The following is a 21,172-nucleotide window of genomic DNA, read 5'->3' as shown; positions in this document are numbered from 1 at the left end:
GTGTTTTCATTCAGACATATTGCCTACATTAATGCTGTCTTTCCTGATGTCAGCATGTATATTTAAATTGTGTCACACCACGCAGCAAAATATCAGGTCAGCCATAGCTCATGGCAGTAAAAAACAGTGCTGAATTGATGGAGAAATTAAATTGCTTCTAATTATATATTGCTTTTTATCTTTGAGAGTCAGATTATGAAATATGCTTTGCATTATTCTAGATTACTCTTAAAACACCTCCTGTAGGTAAATCAACTGATTTGACTTCACCTGGAGAGTACCTTGCTGATAAATGCTGCGTGGCAAGGCACGAGTTACCCCCCATTGCTTGCTTGTTCTTCAAGAGCCCAGGCTCTTAAATCATTATTTAAAAGATTGAGAAGTCTTGATGAACCATAAAATATTCTCTCCAGGCACAAGAGCTTTGGGGAATAGCAAAGAACACTGAACCAAGAAGCAGAAGACTGTTGTCTTCTTATTCAGCTCAGCCAATAACTAGCTATATGAACACAATTTAGATGACATTTATTGCCATTTTAGATCCTCTAAGTGGCTCCCAGTTACCACACAGACCAAATTCAGGCCCCCATTGTGGCCTTCAATTTCAGCCACTGTTCTGTTCCAAATGTCTAAGGAGTGATCTTGTGGAGGGGTGAGGTGTCCACACTGCTGAGAATCCTCAGTCCACCACTAGCCGGCCATGTGAACTTGAACAAATTACTTAATCTCTCTGGGACTCAATTGCTTAATTTATAAATGAGAGGTAATAGCTGCCTTGCTGGGCTGCAGTGAGGATTAAATGAGTTGAAATTGCCATGTCCTTAGTACAGTACCTGTAAAGAGTAAGTACTCTGTGTTTGTTAAAGAAAAAGGAGTCTCTTCCCAACCTCCACTTAAAACCCATCTGCTTCACAAAGCTTTCCCAAATGAATGTATATGCTTTCAGAACCAATGGACAATTGTTGAGTTGCATTAGCAGCTCAGACACATTGATGTGTTCAAGGTGTCTGAAAGCAATGAGACTGATTTTCCTCTGATGCCTGATTCACTTCATAGTCACCCTTCATGTTCCTTCTTATGTTTCTTTGTTCCCTGTGTATGTGTAAGACTGAGAGATTTTGTTCCCTCTGAAGAATTACTTCTTACCCATTCCACTTCCCCTGGAAAATTTCCATTCCTCTTTCAATACCACCTCTTCTGTGAGCCCTTCCCTGACACCCTCAGCTAGTAAGGCACTCTCTTTTCACAGCAGTTTTTAAATGGCCACAAAATTCTTTTACGTTCCTCCCATTGAGAGTTAGGGTCTATGATCCTTCTTCTTGCTTCTGGGTGGACTTGTAGCTGCTTCATCTGCTACAGTATGTGGTGGGAGTGAAACTTGTGTCTTATGAAGCTGGCCTTCCACCTTGTTTACTGAAACACGCGCACTTGGAGCCCCGAGACTGCCATGCCTCGAGGAAACCTGGCCATATGGAGAAGTCATGTGTACACACTCTAGTCAGTAGTCCTGGTCATCATGCCTTCCAGTTGCGGTCTCAGACACTGTGAGGCACAGACAAGCCATCTCTTTCTTATCTCTTCTGTGCCTTTCCAAATTCCTAACCCACTGGATCTTTGAGAAATGAAAATATGGCTGCCTCAAGCCACTAAGTCCTGGGTTAATTTATTACACAGCAAAGTAACTAGAACAATTTTCTGTGATTCCAAGAGATTTGTATAGATCAACAATATAGCACTCAATAGCAGTGAATAATAATAATTTGTATTTGTCCTGCTCACTGGATTGTGAGTTCCACAAAGGCTTTATTCATCTCTGTACGCTGGCACCAAATATTGTGCCTGGTATATAATAGATGCTCACTATATGTTTATTGAATAAATCATTTCTTAGAGAGTACAGATGTCAAATAATGTAGTCTTAAATTATGATAGAGTTAAGATATAATTTTAGTTTATAAGCACCGAATGAAAGGCAGTGCTTGTATGTCTATATATATGTTTAACACACGTGAATGTACACACCCATTTTGTGTGCATTTGTTCACCCCACACTCCCTGCCCCTACCACACCAGCACCTACTATTTACTGGGCTGTTCACTTCAAGGGACCACCTAGTTTGACTAGCTTAGAGAAAACTCTTTTTTCTTCCTGGCCCTAAATCATGCCTGTGCATAAAGCCCTCCTTGAAGCCATCCTTGTTAAATTAGTCCAGAGCATGACAGGAAGCTGGCCTCTGGCTTCCAAACCAAGAGGCAGTCAGACTGTAAGATTCTTAACAGATTCTTTCATGGGATAGGCACACACCCTTTAACTAGCAGTGGCTTGCATATTGTTCTCTATTTTTATTCAGTTAAGTAAGCCAAGAAAGCGCAGAGTTTTTGTTTTCATTGCCAGCTTTAGCTGACTATATATAGATACGATATTATATGCTCACGTAGACATGTAACATATATATGTATATTCACACCAAGTTTTTTCCATCGGGTTAGCAGCCTGATTTGGCTCAACTCTGTAGCTTAGAGCTCCTGGTAATACTACAGGGAATGCTGTTCACTTGCTCCACCATGTGCTATGCTGGGGAAATCTGTGCCATCCCCGCTAAATGCCAAGCAGAAGCTTCATTCTGGCTTCATTTATTTTGTTGGGTTTGAGGTAAATCTTTGATTCAGTGTCTACATGCAAACCAATCCTGCCACTTCTCAAAAGTCTAATTCTATAAATGGAATTCAAGAAACCATTTGAGTCAACAAGTATTAAAAGTGCTGAGATTGAAGGAAACATGAAGTGAACTCCAAAGTGACATCACAGACTCTGGGATTGGGAATTATGGGGCAGTGCCAGCCATGAACCATGCAAGTGTAAGGTGGAATTATCTGGCATAGGGCAGTGCCTGTGAGACCGTACAGTGAAAAATGGTGGGTCAAGGAGAAGGAATACATTGGCAACACAACCACTGACCTATGGGTTCTGGCTTGTAAGAGCCCATATCAATTGACATGCAGAAAAATAAAAGAAGGGTCAAACATGTACCGAGCACCAATTAGTTTTGCACCAGGAATTTTTCTAGATACTTTACTTGTTGGCCCATGCACTTTGCACCACCCCGATGGCAAGTCCCGTGATACCTCTGGGTTTGGTTCCTCATCTGAGACGATGGTTCTCACTCCCAAGGCTCCTTTACCCGCCTCCCTTCTGTCGAAGCCAACCATCTTCCTCCCATTTCACTGACATCAGGGCATCTGGTGTGAAGTCACTGTGTTTACAAATTTCTTATTATCTTTACTTCTGTTTGCTATTGTTTTTCTTTACTAACTCAGAAAAACTTTTCCAAGTCTCCTTCTTTGATCCCAGTTTTCCATTCTCTTGCATTTTCAAATATCACCGAGGAACTGGCCCTTTCCCCTTGGCCTATAAATGTTTTTAAATCCAGAGACATCTCCATTGATTTCTATCTCTTCCAGAGACTCTCTTCAATGTCTGCTTCAAAAAATAGCCCTCACCTACCAGCACAAATCAGGGACAAAATGATAGTAGAAGACAAGTAGATAAAGGGCCCGAGAGTGGGTATTAACTGAAGTGCAAAACAAGCTTCATCTATCCTAGAAGATGTGATATCTGAACTTGTCTGGCTGTGTAAGAAAACAGATTTCTATGCAGGAAGAAACAATGGGTGCAGAGGACCACTTTAGATAGGAAGATCTGGGAAGGCCTCTCTGAGGACCGTTACAATCCCAGTGTATATATGTGATTAGGTACTGGGAACCCAAACTTCTACACTGAATTAGATAATGCTTTGGATATTGGTTAAGATTTGTTCTTTCTCCTAAAATAATAGTAATATATGTCCTGGTTGTTTATGACTTCAGGCCTAAGTCCAGTTTTAGGTAACAGGCAAGAAAACATATAATTACGCTTTATTACAATTTGTCATGCATTGAATTAGCTTGTATTTTATCTATTTAAAATACGGGTATTTCAACATGGCATTCATGTGATATAAATAAAAATATATACAAAATAATGTAAAACTGTGTACCACAGGATTTTACTGGAAGAGTTTAATAACATGTAAAACATCATGTATCGCAAGGACCAGACACCCCATTAATTGCCCCTCATCTACTTATCTGTATTTTATACACATCCATATTATACCACCAATCATATTGTGTATATATATGTATATATGTATATGTATATATATGTACACAATACCTATATACATATATACCTATGTATATATGTATATACCTATATACACACATATCTATATACACACACACACATAAACCAATATACATATATACACATATACTTATATACATATGTGTGTGTGTGTGTATATATATATCTTCTTTTCTCATTACATAGCACACCAAATGATAATGATTAATATTGGTTGAATTCATGCCTTCCAGTTTCCCTCAGAGTGAAAGTAACCATCACTATTTTTTATCTATTACTCCCTCCTGCCCAATCTCAACAAGGAGACTAAATGTAAGCTCAGGAGGAGCATACATATATACATGTCTTAATCTCTAGTGATGTGGAGGCAAGAATGCCAGGACAAAGGCTGCTCTTCAGCTTAGAGGAAACTCAGACACTTCATAGTAAACTGAGGTTCATTTATGTTGTGGGTGATTGTGTGAATGTATAAGGAAGTGGGATGACTTTCATAGCTTATACTAGAAAAATGACAGAACGCAAGACATGGGATGGTGAAGGTGAAAGAGAGGTAGTAGGCACCCCCTGCTTTGCCTCAAGTACTCTCTGGAATTTCATTAGCTGAACTGTGTTCTACATAAAAAGCCTAGTTGGTAGCCATTGTGTTTTTTCAGGCTACTATTCAATGATCTACAGATAAGTTTTTCATCATCATTACTTAAAGAGTCCCTAAATCCAAAGACAAATCAGTAGTAAAGCTTTTCAGGAGAGCACTGGGTGCCTCATGAGAACCACTGCCCTCACTCATCTCCCATGTTCATTTCCCCGGCAGGATATGCATATCTGCGTGCCTTCTCATACACTCTTCCTACCATTCCAGTCTAATGGGACGGGATGCCAGGTGGTGAGTGTTAACAATGCCCACGCATTGCTATATCTAAAATAACAGAGAGATGAAGTTATGAAAAAAGGGAAGTGAGGAAAGATATACATTTAGTTGGCAAGAAAACAAAAAACTGATACCCCATGCATTCTGCAACACCAAAAGTTACACTCTGTCAAGGGTATGGCATGCCTTCTTTTGAGCTCCTCTACAAGGACTTAAAACTATCTCATTCACAAAAGTTTTCCTTGAATCTTCTCAAAAATACACGGTCTTTCCCAAGTGTATTGATAATATTTCCTTCCCAGGCCATATATTGTTCCATGTAGTTAAAGACAAGGCTGAATGGTTTGCAGTCATAACATTAATGATAAAGAGAATCATCGACGTGTATTTGATTTTCACAACTCAGTGTCAGTTGGGGTCACATTGTGTTTTGAGATTAAAATAAAATTGGCTCAAATCTCCAGGTCTACTCTAGGAAATCCTCTGACCCTCCCAATGTCTCCATGGATTTCATGGGGTTATGTTTTTGCCTAGTCACTTCTAACTACCATTTTCTCTTCTACTCAATTCTAAAACCTGCTCATTCCTCACTTCTTGAATTTGACCCTTTATCTGCACAGTTTTTTCACCCAAATGGGAAATACAGCTGTTGAGAAATAAAGTGAATCTGTATTTCTTCCCACTTTTTTATTCTAAGCTCTCTTGTATTATAAATTCTACTGAAGGCTTGTGGACAATAGTAGGAGATTTCATAACTTCCTAATATAAACTCACAATGGAATATTAGATATCTATTTTTTTAAGTGTGAAAAAATGGCTATCAACATGGAAAAAGATAAGGGAAGGTATGGAGCCACACGCAGATAGAGTTACTCCTTTAAATTCTATCAATGCTTAGAAATGTTTTAACTCTTAGATTCATTCAGTCATTCAACAAATATTTATTGAACAACTACTGTGAGTCAGGTACTGTGGAAGATATTGCAGGCATAATAAGTAATAAGACAGAATAGTATTGGATAGAGACAAATAAGAAGGTTAATACTACAGAATGTACTAGATTCATTGTTCCATAAGACAAGTTGAACTCAGGATAAGAGAGGTAGTAACTCTACACAGTTTTCTGAAAGATGAGTTGGAATGAGCCAAGTGAAGAGGGAAATATAGATGGAGATATGGCTGAAGAGTTACACTAAGTCCAGATAATGAAAGTCCTGAAAGATCATTCTAAGGATTTGTTCTTTAACATGTATACTGTGAATCCTAGTGCCTAGTACTAATAAGTTCTCTGCACATTATAAGTTCTCAGTAAATCTTACCCTGTATTATTTATTCTAGGGGCAATAGGAAGTCAATGAAGGATTTTAAGTGGTGTGTGTGTCAGCATGGGTGTATTGATGTAAGAAGCTTTGTATTTTGCAAGCTCGCTTTGACTCAAGGAGGAAAACAGATTGTAGAGAATTAACATTAGAAGCAGTGAGGTAGTGTAGGAGCCTGATGGAGTACTCTGACAAAATATGATGATGGTAGCTGGAGTGGAAGAGTGGCAACATAGAAGGGGAGAGTGGTAAGGTGTTACAGATGGCTATGGGGTAGAGAAAAGAGTAGTGTCAGGGGTGACACTGAGTTTCCTACTGCAGCAAGTAAGTGAGTGTTGGTGCCATTCCCAAAATAGGGGACAAAATAGGGAACACTGGAGGAAGGGGAAGGCAAGGAGAGAGGGACGAATGATGCTTTCTATTTTTGAAACGTCCAGCGTCAGTGCCCGTGGGACACGCAGGCAGCTGGGCATAGGCTGAAACTAATGAGAAAATCTGGACCGGAAACATAACTTTTGGAAGTTGGCAGCCTTTAGAGAGTAATTAAATCCATGGGAGTGGATGAAATCACCCTGAGAGGACAAGAAGAGAAGCAGGCCTAGGGCGGAAAACCCTAACGATGAAGAGAGGAACAAGAGTTGCTGAACTAAATCAAGACTTCAGAGAAGTGGGAAAAAACCCAGAAAGTGAAAGTTATGGAAGCTAGAGAGGGGAATATTTCAAGAAGAGAGTGTTTCCAATTTTACTGGAAATTCCAGTAAGATAAAGATTTTTTAAAATTCTCTTTGCTATACCACTTTCTTAGTCTTACGGAACCTAATATTTGCCTTTATAGGGATCTCACACCAACTCTGTTCTTATTGGTCACTCCTATTATTGGTCAACAATTCTAAATCAATTCATGATAAACAACATAATATAGCCCTGTCTGCTATTTATTATCTTTTTCTCCCCCTAGTTTCACTTCTAGTCAACATCTGTAACATTCCCCACAGTACCTACTTCAAATATTTTCCACTTTTCTCAAAGTATGAATCCCCCCTCAATATTCAGTACAGTAAATAACATCACCTCCTTTTCCCCAGGAGGGTCCACTCTCTTGGAAACTTCCTGATAAGAACTCTATTGGAAACTTCCCTTCTTCACACATTAAAACTTCTCTTACCTTCTCCAATTACTTCCCTCTTTCTGTATATTCAAAATGAAAAATACTCCTTTCCAAATCTAACTTACATGTGACCTTAACCCTTGTCCATCCACCAGTCATCCCTGACCTATCTCTAAAGATTGATTTTTCCTGTACTCTGGCCATTGCCTTTCAGACTATAAATAAATTCAAGTCTTCTGTCTCAAACTAACTCTAAGATGGCCCCTAAAATCCCCATCTCCTGATATTCATGACCTTGTGTGTTTTCTGTCCTTAGACTGTGGGCAAGACCTGTGATGTGCTTTCTAACAATTAGAATATGGCAAACATGACAGGATTTACATGATTATATGTATGTGACTAAAACACATAATGCCTGTCTTGCAAGGACACTCATTCCTTCTTGCTGGCTTTGAGAAAGCAAGTGCATGCTGGGAAGTCTCATACGGCAAGGAACTAAGGGTGGCCTTTAGCCAATAGCCATCAAAGCTGTGGCACTTCACCCAACAGCCCACAAAGAACTGAGGGCTACTAAAAGCTACAAAAACCCAGAAATGGGTCCTTCCACAGTTGAGCATTAGATGATACTGAAGCCCCAAATGACAAGCTCTGTGATATCCTAATGCAAAGGACACAGCTTGGCCATGCCTAGACTCCTGATACACAAAAACTAGAAAATAATAACAATTGTGGTTTGAGGCTGCAAATCTGAGGTCATATTGACACATAGCCCTACATAATCTGTATTTCAATCTATATCCTTAAAAAAGCCCTTCCCTAAAACCTCTGTGTTCTGAAACAACCACCATTGTTCTTTTTTTTCCTTCATTATGATATTTCTTGAAAGGTGAATAGTATATATTAACTACATATACCTTCTCATCACCCACCCTGTGGTAAATTAAAAATGGCCTCAAATTCTTGGCCACTTCTCCCCTTGAGAAGTAGAGTCCATTTCTCCAATCCCTGAATCTGGATTTTGAATCTGGGTCAGCCTTGTAGCTTGCTTTTACTATCAAAATATGGTAGAAATAATGTTAAATTCAAAGACTAGGATTTAAGAGATCTATAGCTCTGACTTCTAAGTACTTGAAATATATCTTATTATAATTCTACTGTCATAATGTGAGAAACCTAGGTCTCACAGATAAACTCTACACCAATAATGGATAACTAATACCCTTTGGCCAACAGCCAGCACTCACTGTCAGTCACATAAATGAACCACTTGGGATGTTTCTGGCAAGACCTCAAGATAACTTCAGCCTCGCAGGGTCCTAGTCAACACCAGGTGGAGCTGAAGAACCACCCAGCTGAGCCAAATCAATCCGCAGAAACGTGAGAAACAATAAAGGATGCTATTAATTTAAGACACTATGTCTGAAGTTGTTTGTTACTCAGCAACAGATAAACACAGAGCTTTTCATCCTTCTCTGGTGAAGCAGTTCCTTTAAAGATTAACAATGACTTTAGTCTCAAAATTCAGTGGACTTTGCTTTGTCTTTTTCTTTCGTGACAGCTCCAAAGCATATAACCCTAGTGAAATTTTCTATAGATGCTTTCTTCTCTTTTCATTTCTGTGTTATACTCTAGCACTCCATTTCTTTCCCTCATGCCCTAAACGTAGATGTTCCCCCAGGTACTATAATTGAACATTTCTCTCTAAGCCCTCTTCCCTGGTAGTTTTATCCAATATTATTGTTTTAAATATCACCTCTATGCAGATTATGTTCAAATCCTTTAAGAGGCATAATGATTAGACGCTCAGGTTTGGAAAAGGGCCAGACAAAGCTTTAATCCTGAATCTGCCAATTACCAGCCATGTGACACTGAAGTGAACCACTCAAGTGGTTTAACCTCTCTAAACCTACATTTTTTCCTCTCTTAAATCTGGATAATAATAGCATCTTGCTCATAGGGATATCACTGGAGTCTGCCACAGAATAAGCACTCAGGAAAACCGTGCTTTGCAACGTTTTACAGTTTTTCCTATCACTGCTTACATAAGCAAAATGATAATGTTGCAGAGTGATATGCACTCTGGGGTAAATGGAGACAGCTGCTCAGGTCAAAGACAAGTGGCTCAAGGGCTCTGGCCTCTCCATCCTCCCAACCCCTACCCACCCTGTAGCCCTTCCCCAGGGGATGATCAATACTTATCCATTATTGACATACAAATGGGAAGCTTTACAGTAAATGGGAGCAATAATTATCCTTCTGTCTGGTTGTGCTCTCTCCAGGCCCACTCTATTGGATGCCTCCCACTACTTCCACCCCAAAAACCAGATGGTGATTCTCAAAGTGAGGTCAGCAGCAAACCATCACCTGGAAACTTGTTAGAAATGCAAATACTGAAACTCCAACCTATACCTACTGAACCAGCAACTGTGAGGATGGATGGACCCAGAAATGTGTGTTTTAGCAAATCCTACAGTGACTCTAATACAAATCAAAGTCTGAGAACAAATGACTGATAGCGATTTCAACTTGGAGTAGTGAAACCTGGCCCTCTCCCTTGGTTCCAAAGTTGGGTTAGTTAATTCCCATACCTTCCCAGATACCTGGGTCCAAAACCTCAGATTTATTCTTGACTCCTCCCTCCTCTGTCTTCTGTATCTGCTTTGTCACCAATCCTGCCTTTGCCTCCAGCAATATTATTCACATCTCTTTCTTTCTCTGTTCCTTCCAATGCCCCCTGAGGTGGAGCTAACAGCTTCTCCCAAACCAATTCACTTAAAATCCAGTTTGCCTGTGACCAATTTCATGAACAGCCAGTTAGGATAAAGCAAATTTAATTTAAAAACTAAATTAAGAGGGGCACCTGGCTGGCTCCATCATTAAGCATCTGACTTCAGTTCAGGTCATGCTCTCACGTTGGTGAATTCGAGCCCACATCAGGTTCTCTGCTGTCAGCACAGATCCTCCTTCACATCCTCTCTCTCCCTCTCTGTCTGCCCCCTCCCTCGATCATTTTATCTTTCTTTCTCTCTCTCAAGATAAATTAATAAACACTGAAAGTTTAAATTAAGATTATTTACTTAATAATAATTAAAATGTTAATACAACTATATATTTAAAATTTTACATTATAGATAAAACATTAAAAATTAAATTAATTTTAATTTAAAAATTAATTTCATACAGTCAAGTCTGCCAATTCTTTTCTTCATGACTTCTACCACCACTTATAAGTTAGTTTACTGTGTCCTTGTCCCTCCTGATGTTTGATACATATCTAATTCTATTTTTCTAGATTTTCTACACTTCCATTTTCTTATATTTCACTCTTGAATTGTCTGGAGTATGTTTTGGTTTTTGGTGTAAAGTGAAGATCAAATTACTTGCCCACTTACTGCTCAAAAGGGGAACGCTCCCCATTTACAAGTTTAAGTTCTTAGCCACTTATATTTTATTCCCCTCCAGGCCAAGCATAAAGATCAAAGAAGATCACCAAGATGTGTAAAGTGCTGCAGTTGCAGTTTCACAAGTGAGTGGTTGTCCCACTTTCTACATTTGACTGACTTTCTCTGAAGGGCCTTCCTTTCTTATTAGTAGCTTAAAATGGGCTTAAAATTTAGTGGAACACAGAAGTGTCCTTGGACAAACAAGCTTGAAAATTCTTAAATGCTCAAAAATTAGTGTTAGGAAGTTAAAACTCGTGCATCTTCCCTTTCTCTGAGGCAGTTTCTCTCCCAGGGCCCAGGGAAGGAGGTGGGAAGAAGAAGGGCATGGAGCATAAGTCACTACAAGGTAAGAGAAAATGGCTGGCCACCCCTTCTGCCCTGAGAGAATATATAAAGGAGGAAGCAGGGATTGGGGAGACCAGGGTCAGACAAATGTGGAACGACTGTTCCCTTCTAGACCCAGCCCCTGAAGGGGAGCAATAGCACACAAACAGAGGGGAAAGCTAAAACCAGAGAAGTGCAGGGTGGTCCCAGGCAACACCCACAGCTGCAGCTGAATGGAAGAGGCAGAGCCACCTGGTTTGAGGAGGAGAGCAGGGGTTACCTCCCCTGAGCTGCCCTCAGCTTCTGTTGGGCATGAAGGAAAGTTCTTTCATACCCCAGGGTGAGAGGAAGGCCACTGATCTGAGAAGAGTGGGCCTGAACTGGGAGCTATCATGGGAAGGGGAAAGGCGATCCTGTTGAAGAGGCTCCAGAGCCGGGCGCCTGGGTGGCTTAGTCGGTTAAGCGTCCGACTTTCGCTTAGGTCATGATCTCGCGGTTGGTGGGTTCGAGCCCCGCGTCGGGCTCTGTGCTGACTGCCAGCTCGGAGCCTGGAGCCTGTTTCAGTCTGTGACTCCCTCTCTCTCTGACCCTCCCCTGATCATGCTGTCTCTCTCTCTCTCCTAGAAGTAAATTAAAAAATAAATAAATAAAAGAAGAAGAGGCTCCAGAGGGCTTGCTGGAGTGTAGCTGAGACACAGAGCAGCCTCTAGTGCTCACAGAATCAGCAGGGGAGGGATTAGCAGGATCACTAGGACCTGATGGAGCCAAGAGGAAACCAGAAGGTTCTCCCCCTTTGCCTCAGGGCGCTGGCAGAAAGGCCCTGGGGCAGGCAAGGCCAATTACCCCACATGAATATCAGCAAGGCCCCAGAGGACATGGGGGTCTAAACTAGAAACCCCTTGCCTTTGCCACCATGTTACACACCTGGACCGTAAATATCCAGGAGGATCAGAGGAAGAAAGAAGACACCTGAAAGACTGAACATTTCTAGGTGCCTACATGGCTTGGTCCGTTGAGCTTCCAACTTCAGCTCAGCCTTGATCTCATGGCTCGTGAGTTTGAGCCCCACACTGGACTCGCTGCTAAAGTCTGTCAGCGCAGAGTCCGCTTTGGATCCTCTCTCTCTCTCTCTGTCCCTCCCCTACTTTTTCTCTCTCAATAAATAAATAAATAAATAAATAAATAAATAAATAAATAAATAAGACATTGAAAAAAATGAACATTTCCCAAGTGGAAAAGACCACTGAAACTATAGACACAAAGGAACCTATTAAAAGGCTTGGCTGTGCCCCCTGCTCTCCTGGCTTATCTCCACCCAGCGTTGTAAGGGTAGATGAGGAAAATTAGATTATAGAGATTAAAGAACTGTACAGTAAAACCTTGGTTTATGAGCATAATTCATTCTGAAAACATGCTGGTAATCCAAAATACTCGTATATCAAAGCGAATTTCAAGAACCATTACCTCAGTTTGTGATCATGTGATGTTCAGGGTCCTATATGGCTCATATCGCAAGACCTCGCTTGCTTATCAAGTTAAAATTTATTAGAAATATGTGCTCTCCTTTCAGAACACTCACAGAACAAATTACTCACCATTCAAGGTTTTACTGTATTTTCTTTGCACATCTGAGTAGTAGATATGTGTAAATTAGAAAATACATCTAAAATTTCCTACCATAAATGAACTGTCTATTTCCTCCACACAAAAGGGCCAACTTGCTTAAAATTAGTTTTAACTTCTTAAACAGTTAGTAAATAAAAACTAATAAAGTATGTGTAATGTATGAAAAATAGCGATTCAAGGGGCACCTGGGTGGCTTAGTCGGTTAAGCGTCTGACTTTCGCTTGGGTCATGATCTCGCGGTTCGTGGGTTCGAGCCCCGCATCGGGCTCTGTGCTGACTGCCAGCTCAGAGCCTGGAGCCTGTTTCAGAGTCTGTGTCTCCCTCTCTCTCTGACCCTCCCCTGCTCACACTGTCTCTCTCTCTCTCCTAGAAATAAATAAAACATTAAAAAAAAAATTAAAGAAAAAAAAAAGAAAAATAGCGATTCAACAAAAGCCCATATACTGCTGGGCCTATTTAATAAAAGGACGCCCCCCTAACTCAGACAGCCCTCCTACTCATCTCTCCCAGCCCTAGCCCCTTACTCCTTCTACAAGGGTTCTGTGTTCATCATTCCTTTGTTTTTCTTAATAGTTGTAGCATATATGTTTGCTTCCCTAAATAATACATAGTTCAGTTTTGCAGTTTTTAAAAACTTCTACAGATACAGGGTTGTGGGTATTTGGAGGAGGACTTGTTTTAGGGCAGCATTTTGTTCTTCAGATGCTTCCATGAGGTTGTAAGTATACAGGAACAAGTTTTCCTCACTCTCTTAGTGTCCCTGCCTGGGTCTGAAAATTACACTAATGAAGATTGATGGGAGAAATGCATACATTTATCTAATGTAAGTTTTACATGACACAGGAGCTTTCATAAGAAAATGAAGACCCAAAGAAACAGACCTGTGTATTTTTATGCTTGGTTTGAAGAAGAGTAGGTAGTCATGGAGGAATATGACAGGTCGGTGAATATGAGCTCTGAGTAGTAAACTGGAGGAAACTTAGCAAGGCCTGTGTGTTTGGATTCTTCTTAGCAAAACTTTTGTCTTCAGTGATAAGATGTGACTTTCCTCAGGTGTAGGTAGTCAGGGCACCTCTCAAATAAGGGTTTTATGACCTGTTTCAAAGAAGAAATGGGAGGCAGGAGGAGATCAGTGACCTTTCTGTTTCTGTTTCTCAAATTCCTTCAACCTAAACTATTCACTATGTCAAGGTGACATATTTGGAGGTAGCATGTCCTAAACCTCATCATAAGTAACTGAAATTCATTCATTTTCCCTGATGTCTTTCAGTGTGTCTGTACCACAACTTATTCATCTACATGTGGGCTGTTCCAGTCATTTTTTATTACTAACAGTACTGCTCTGAACATTCTTGTGTATGTCTTGGGGTTCATGATCCAAGAGATTCTCTAAGGTGTATACCTAGAGAGGGACAGCTTATACTATGAAACCTGTGCAGCCATATAGAGCCCTATGCTGAGAAGGATCCTGCACTTGGTTTAGAGCATTACTGTCTCCATGTTGAATTCTTAATTTCTGAATAAGGGGCTCTGCATTTTCATTTTGCATGGAATCTCACACAAATGAGGTAATAACAAGAGTAGACTTTCTCGGCCACAGTGTCAAGTTTAGCAGACTGCTGTCACTGTTGTTAAATATGCAAGTGGTTTTTCAAAGGTGTTAAATACATATTCCCATCAGCAGTGAAGGAAAGTGCACGTTTCCTTGTCCATGCTTATTGTTCAGTATTTTAATTTTTGTCAGTCTGATGGGCCTGACATGCAGCTCACTGTATTATTCCTAATTAGACTTTTTATTTTGAGATCATTGTAGATTCATATGCAGTACTTAGAAACAATATAGAGAAATTGCTTGAGCCCTCCATCCAGGCTTCCCAATGGCAACATCCTGTAAAATGAAGTACAATATCACAACCAGGACAGTGACATGGATACAATCCACCAATCCTATTCAGATTTCCCCAGTTTTAGTTGTTCTCACTTGTGTGTGTGTGTATGTGTGTGTGTGTGTGCACATGTGTGTATTTAGTTCTATGCAATTTTATCACATTTGTCAGTTTGTATATGCACCACCACAGAAAAATTTAAGAACATTCCACAAGGATCCTGTGCTGCCGTATTTAACCATACCCACTTACCTCACACACCCCCAACCTCTTCTTTACCATTCCCACTTCCATCCCTAATTCCTGGGAGCTGCCGATCTATTATCCTCTTGTATATATTTTTTCATTTCAAGAAGGTTATATATATGGAATCATATACTATGCAACCTTTTGGGATTTGCTTTTTTTGCTCAGCATAATTCCCTTGATGTCCACCCAGGTTACTGCATGTATCAATAGTCTGTCCATTTTATGACTGAGTGTAGTCCATAGTATGGATATACCATGGCTTCTTTAAACATTCACCCATTTTAGGATATCTGGCTATTTCCAGTTTGGGGTTATTACAAATAGGGCCACTATGAATGCACAGGGTTTTGTGTAAAGTCTCATTGTACTTTTAAGATGGATTGGCCTGAAAACTCAAGTCATACATCTTTTCACTTGTCAGGCTATTGAAGTTTTTCTCTTCTCTGAAATGTGTTTTTCCCATTGATCTTTTTGCTTATTTATTATTTTCAATTTTTTTTACTGTTTATTTATTTTTTGAGAGAGAGAGAGAGATAGAGTGCAAGCAAGGGAGGGGCAGAGAGAGAGGGAGACACAAAACCCCAAGCAGGTTCCAGGCTCTGAGCTATCAGCACAGAACCTGATGCAGGGCTCAAACTCACAGACCATGAGATCATGCCCTGAACCGTAGTCAGATGCTCAACCTACTGAGCCACTCAGGCATCCCTACTTTTTTCATTTTAATTCATGGGAATTCTTTATAAATTCACAATACTATTCTTTTCTCAGAAATATATATTTCAAGTACCTCCCAGATTATAGTTTGTCTTTTCCCTCTATAGTATCTTTGGATAAACATAAAATTTAAATTTAATGTGGTCAGATTTATCACTCTCATCCTTTTAATTTGTACTCTCTGTGTTCTGTTTCAGAAATTATTCCTTACCCCCAAATCATAAAGATGACCAGCACAGTTTCCTAAAATTTTAGTGTTCCCTTTCATATTTAAGTCTTTCATCCACCTGGAATTTGATTTGTGTAAGAGATGTTAGGTAGGGGTCCAATATCATTTTTTGAACATGAATACCCAATTCTCCTAAGACTACTTATTGAAAATTCTGTTCTATATCTCTTTCATATATTAAGCATTCATATATTCTTGGGTCTGTTTCTGGATTCTCTTCACTCCATAGCAAAATAAAATGAGAAAGTCTCCTCTACATTCCCCTAGGGCCCAGGAGTAGGGGAAGGACAGGCCAGGTTTATTTCTAGCACCTCTTAAACAAAGGGTGTGGTCCTTCGGGATCTTAGCTCTGTGCACCGGATACAAGTATCTTTGTAGAACCCTTCCCTTTAGAGAGCCCTGAGATGTGCTTTTGTCTTCCATGCCTCAGGAGGCTCCTGCAGTTCTGCGAATGTTCTTCACATGAAAGCCAACCTCAGTGGTGTGCTTACCTGTCCAGGTAGCTGCATTAGTCTACTTTTTTTTGCCAGTTTTTTTATCAAAGTTTTCCCTTTCTTTACTTGGCCTTTTTCACAGGGATGTCCAGTCAATGTTATCCATTCTGCCATTCTGCCAGAAATAGAAAGTATTAATGTCAAGCCAAATTGACAGGTCAACTGACTTTGAGAGAACTGGATTTTTGGCAAATTTGTTTAGAAGCCCCCCTTCAGTTCCTTGTTGCTCTCATTTGTGATAATTTGAAAGCCTTCAAACTCCTCTCCCAATCTCTAATCTCTCACCAGGCCAACTCATTTTACGCACTGCTGCCAGATTAACCCCCTTGGAACAGATTTCTTAACAAGCCACAACTACCCTATCCTCCCCCTCGGCTGCCCAGCTGCCAAACAGCTCCAGTGTGTTTTTATTACTTCCAACAGAAACTCTACCATCTCAGCCCAGCCCCTGGAATTCCAGGCTCCAGTGATGCCATCTTTCCACCAGTGCTTGGTAAGCAGAACGGCCCCCAACCATGTCCCTGCCCTAATCCCTGGAGCCTGTGAGTATGTTACCTTCCATGGCAAATGGGACTATGAAGATGTGATTTGAGGGATGAACCTTAAATAGGGAGATTTTCATGGATTATCTGGTAGCCCCAAATTAGTTACATAAGCCCTAAAAGCAGAGAAATTTCTCCAACTGGAGATAAGTGAGAGGATGCAGAAGGGGAGGTGAGAGAGGAAGTATGACAACCTGTCTGCCAGTTCTGGCTTTGACAATGAAGAGGATTACAAACAGGGAATGCAAGCAGCCCATAGGAGCTGTAAATGACATTCAGCTGACAACAGTCAGCCAGGAAACAGGGACCTCAGTCATATAAATACAAGGAGTCAAATTCTCCCAATGACCTGAATGAAGCTGAAAGCAGATTCTTCCCCAGAATCTCCAGATTAGGACCCAGACCAGCAGGCACCTTGATTTTAGTCTTGTGAGACCTAGAGCTGGAAAATCCATTTAGCACACCCTCACTTCTGACCTAAAAGAACTGTGAGATCATAAATTATGGTTGTTTAAAATAAAGTTTGTGGTAATATGTTACAGCAACAGTAGAAAATTAATACATGTGCCTCTTTGTGTGAAGAACCCTGGAGTCAGACAGGTGTCTTCAATCCTATCTTTCTTACTTATTAGTTATTCAACATCTCTGAGCTTTTGTTTCCTCATCATTGAAAAGGACTGTAGATTCTTGTTTAGCTTAGCTCCCAGGGGTTCTGAGGGGAGTTCAAAATAATAACTCACATAAAATGCCTCACCTATTTGCAATATTTGCAAGAAATAACATCCTTACACATGCCACACTCTCCCACAAAACAAGGCTTTTGTCTTGCCTCTTACACTCCAATTTCTTCACATCTAGCTGCTGCCCATTCTCCAAATCCCTGCTGGAATGTCACCTGTCACGCAAAGCTTTTGTCATCCACAAACTAGAAGTAGTATCCTTCTCCTTGAATGAAATCTTGCAGGAGATCATCTTTATTTCTTTAGGTCAGAACAAAAGTAGAGCGCAGGCCTCTTCCTTCTGTAGAATCTCAAGAAATAACAGAAAGGAAATGCAGAACTTTAAAAGCTTCTATTAGCACTCTTTCATTTCAACACTGAGCCCTGGGAGCATGGATGAGATGTCACTCGCTACCCCAGGGAAAGTATTCTACCGATTCTCTGTACCTTGCACTTTGTCTGGCAAGACCAAAACTATTTATTAGGATTGGGAAGGATTGTTATGGACTGAATTGTGTTCTTTCAAAATTCAAATGTCAAAGCCCTAACCTCTAGTACCTCAGAATGGTGCTGCATTTAAAGAGAGAGTCTATAAAGTGATGACTAATTAAAATGAAGCAATTAGTTGGGGTACCTGGGTGGCTCAGTTGGTGAAGCATCCAACTCTTGATATAGGCTCAGGTCATGATCTCACAGTTCATGGATTTGATCCCCACATCGGGCTCTGTGCTGACAGTGTGGAGCCTGCTTAGGATTCTCTCCTTCTCTATGCCCTTCCCCTGCTTGCTCGCTCACTCTCTCTCTCTCTCTCTCAAAATAAGTAAATAAATAAAACATTTAAAAATATATTTAAAATGAGGTCATTAGGTTGGCCCTAATCCAATCTGACTGGTGCTCCTGTAAGAAGAAGAAATTTAGACATAGAAAGAGACATCAGGAAGCATGCACAAGGAGACCATGTCCTCACAGAAAGAAGATAACCATCTGCAAGGAGAGCAGCCTCAGAAGACAGAAAACCTGCCAACACCTTGATCTTGGACTTGTAGCATTCAGAACTGTGAGAAATACATTTCTGCTGTTGAAGCCACCCAGTTGTGGTACTTTGTTATGGCAGTCCTAGCAGACTGTCACAGAAAGAATAAAATGGTGTGATAGACATCTGATCATTGGTAATTATTCAACCATGACAAAGTGTATTTGGCTTTGTTTAGAGCTGGTTTTAAATTTGAGAACTTACATTTTTTAATATATTATGTATATTATGAAAATAGATCTTCAAAGCCTACCATGAAGATTTTAAGGTAATATTCCAGGATAAAACATGAATCTACATAACCAAGGAGTGTTTAAATCACTCTCTTTGCAGAAGTCACTATCATGGAATTCTAGTCCAAAACGCAAGAGAAAGGACTGAGGTAAAGCTGAAACATTCCACAATTCTCTAAGAAATCTCTTTCTGTTAGAACCAGATCATTGATCGTCTAGTAATTGCCCATAACGGGCAATGCCTTGGAGGAGGTTATGGATGTTCCGGTGGGGCGGACTCCATTATTCTAACAATGAAAATTAGTGAAGAGCTCCTTTGTACCTCTCCAGACCGTGAATGAAGAGCTCCCATCTGACATTTGTCCTCCAACATGTTTATAACCATATTCATCAGCTTCTTCCCAATAGCACGCATTGTTATCAGGCATATGTTTATCATGCATTGTTCATTGCTTCTGTACTTTTTACACCACTGTGATAAAACTGACAGCAATATCAAAAGGTGGGGGGAGGGAATGAAAGAGAAAAAGAGAGAAAAGAGCCTTCACCTGGGGCCATTGCCACTGTACCTTCTGTAGCTGCAGTTTTATGTTTTATCACAGACTACCAAAGGGGGCAGCCAGGCTGCAATTCTTTGTAACATACTGCCACAAACAGCCTTGCAAATGACCTATTAATAGCATCCTCTCCTCTCTAAACCATCCTCTTCCTCTATCTCTTCCCAAATTACTGGTGTAAAATAATTTGTTTGAAATGTACAATTTTTAAATTATGCTCAAGTCATCACTATGAATTTACTCACATAGTATTTATCTCCTTGGGGGAGATTATAAGCTCCCAGAACAAGGACTGTGATCTCTTGTTTACTGTTGAACCCCAGTAACAAGCACAGTGCCTGGTACAGAGGAGGCAGGTAATAAATATTTGTTTAAGGAATGAAATCCAGTCCCCAAGAAAAGTACCACCAGAGACAGAGAGGAAAGGAATGCTCTAATAAATCACCTTACATCCCACTTACTTGTTTCTATAGGCCCAGTCTGAATTCTTCTGGACTCTAAATATTTGAGCATTCGAAACACACATAGTTTGAGCAGAAGCTAATCCAGTCTCTTCTTGGCTTTCTTACAGCAAGTCTGGCCCAAACCATTATTCGTTTCTCTCTCCTGTCCTTCCTTTATGATCTATTCTCTCCCTGGAAGCCCTTCTCCTCTTCTCTGCCTTTTCAGATTCTCTGTCACATGTACCACAGAATGATCCTCTTTTTTTCCATCAAGCCTAGTCCAACTATTACATTTCACAGTGATCATTCCCTCTAAGTTCCTATTGTATTTATTAGCAAACAATGCTCCTTTTGTTGATTTGTGTTGCTCACACTCACATCTCACTACCCAATATGTTCCATAACTTACATGTCTTTAACAGCACCTAACAACACATGCTACTTAATACACAGCAGGAACTCAGTGCTTCCTTATTAACTGCTTTGTCTAAAGTGAGAGGAAAATATTCACCCATGTGCTCGCATCTCCCTCACCTTCCTTCTTGACTCTTCCCAAAAGGCAGAGATGCCAAATCCACTGGTCCAATGTACTACAGAATACTGAGTGGGCAGCATTTACTTTGGGGAGGGGGATGACTTTTTTTTTTTTTTTACAAATAGTTTATTGTCAAATTAGTTTCCACATAACACCCAGTGCTCATCCCCACGAGTGCCCTCCTCCATGCCCCTCCCCTCCTCCCCCCTACATCCATCAGTCCTCAGTCTTTGTCAGCATTCAAGAGTCTCTTATGGTTTGCCTCTCTCCCTTTCCCCCACCATTTCCGCCCTTCTTCCCCCCCTTGTTCCTCAGTTAAGCTCCTCCTAATCCTCCTATATATGCAAACATATGATATTTGTCCTTCTCTGCCTGACTTATTTCGCTCAGCATAACACCCTCAAGGTCCATCCATGTTGCTACACATGGCCACACTTCATTGTTTCTCATTGCCATGGAGTATTCCATGGTATAGATAAAACACATCTTCTTGATCCATTCATCTGTGGATGGACACTTAGGCTCTTTCCATGTTTTAGCTATTGTGGAGAGTGCTGCTATGAACATTGGGGTACATGTGCTCCTATGCCTCAGCATTTCTGTATCCCTTGGGTAAATTCCTAGCAGTGCTATTGCTGGGTCATAAGGGAGTTCTATTGTTAGT

The 21,172-nt window shown here is 40.5% G+C and overlaps 1 long non-coding RNA gene across 2 annotated transcripts in view; it reads right to left on the bottom strand.

Annotated features, from left to right (window-relative positions):
- The window catches only part of LOC120221691, a 238,320-nt gene that overhangs the window by 36,130 nt on the left and 181,018 nt on the right, over positions 1-21,172 (bottom strand). For both annotated transcript variants that reach the window (XR_005525874.1, XR_005525875.1), the window contains 2 exons: positions 16,444-16,561; positions 13,756-13,969 (listed from right to left, as the gene is read on the bottom strand). This is a non-coding gene — a long non-coding RNA (uncharacterized LOC120221691). The remainder of the gene's footprint in view (positions 1-13,755; positions 13,970-16,443; positions 16,562-21,172) is intronic.

The sequence above is a fragment of the Hyaena hyaena genome, unplaced genomic scaffold (assembly GCF_003009895.1).
Source record: "Hyaena hyaena isolate Hyena2069 unplaced genomic scaffold, ASM300989v1 scaffold_804, whole genome shotgun sequence".
Taxonomy (NCBI): domain Eukaryota; kingdom Metazoa; phylum Chordata; class Mammalia; order Carnivora; family Hyaenidae; genus Hyaena; species Hyaena hyaena.
This window is presented reverse-complemented; position numbering and strand designations above follow the sequence as displayed.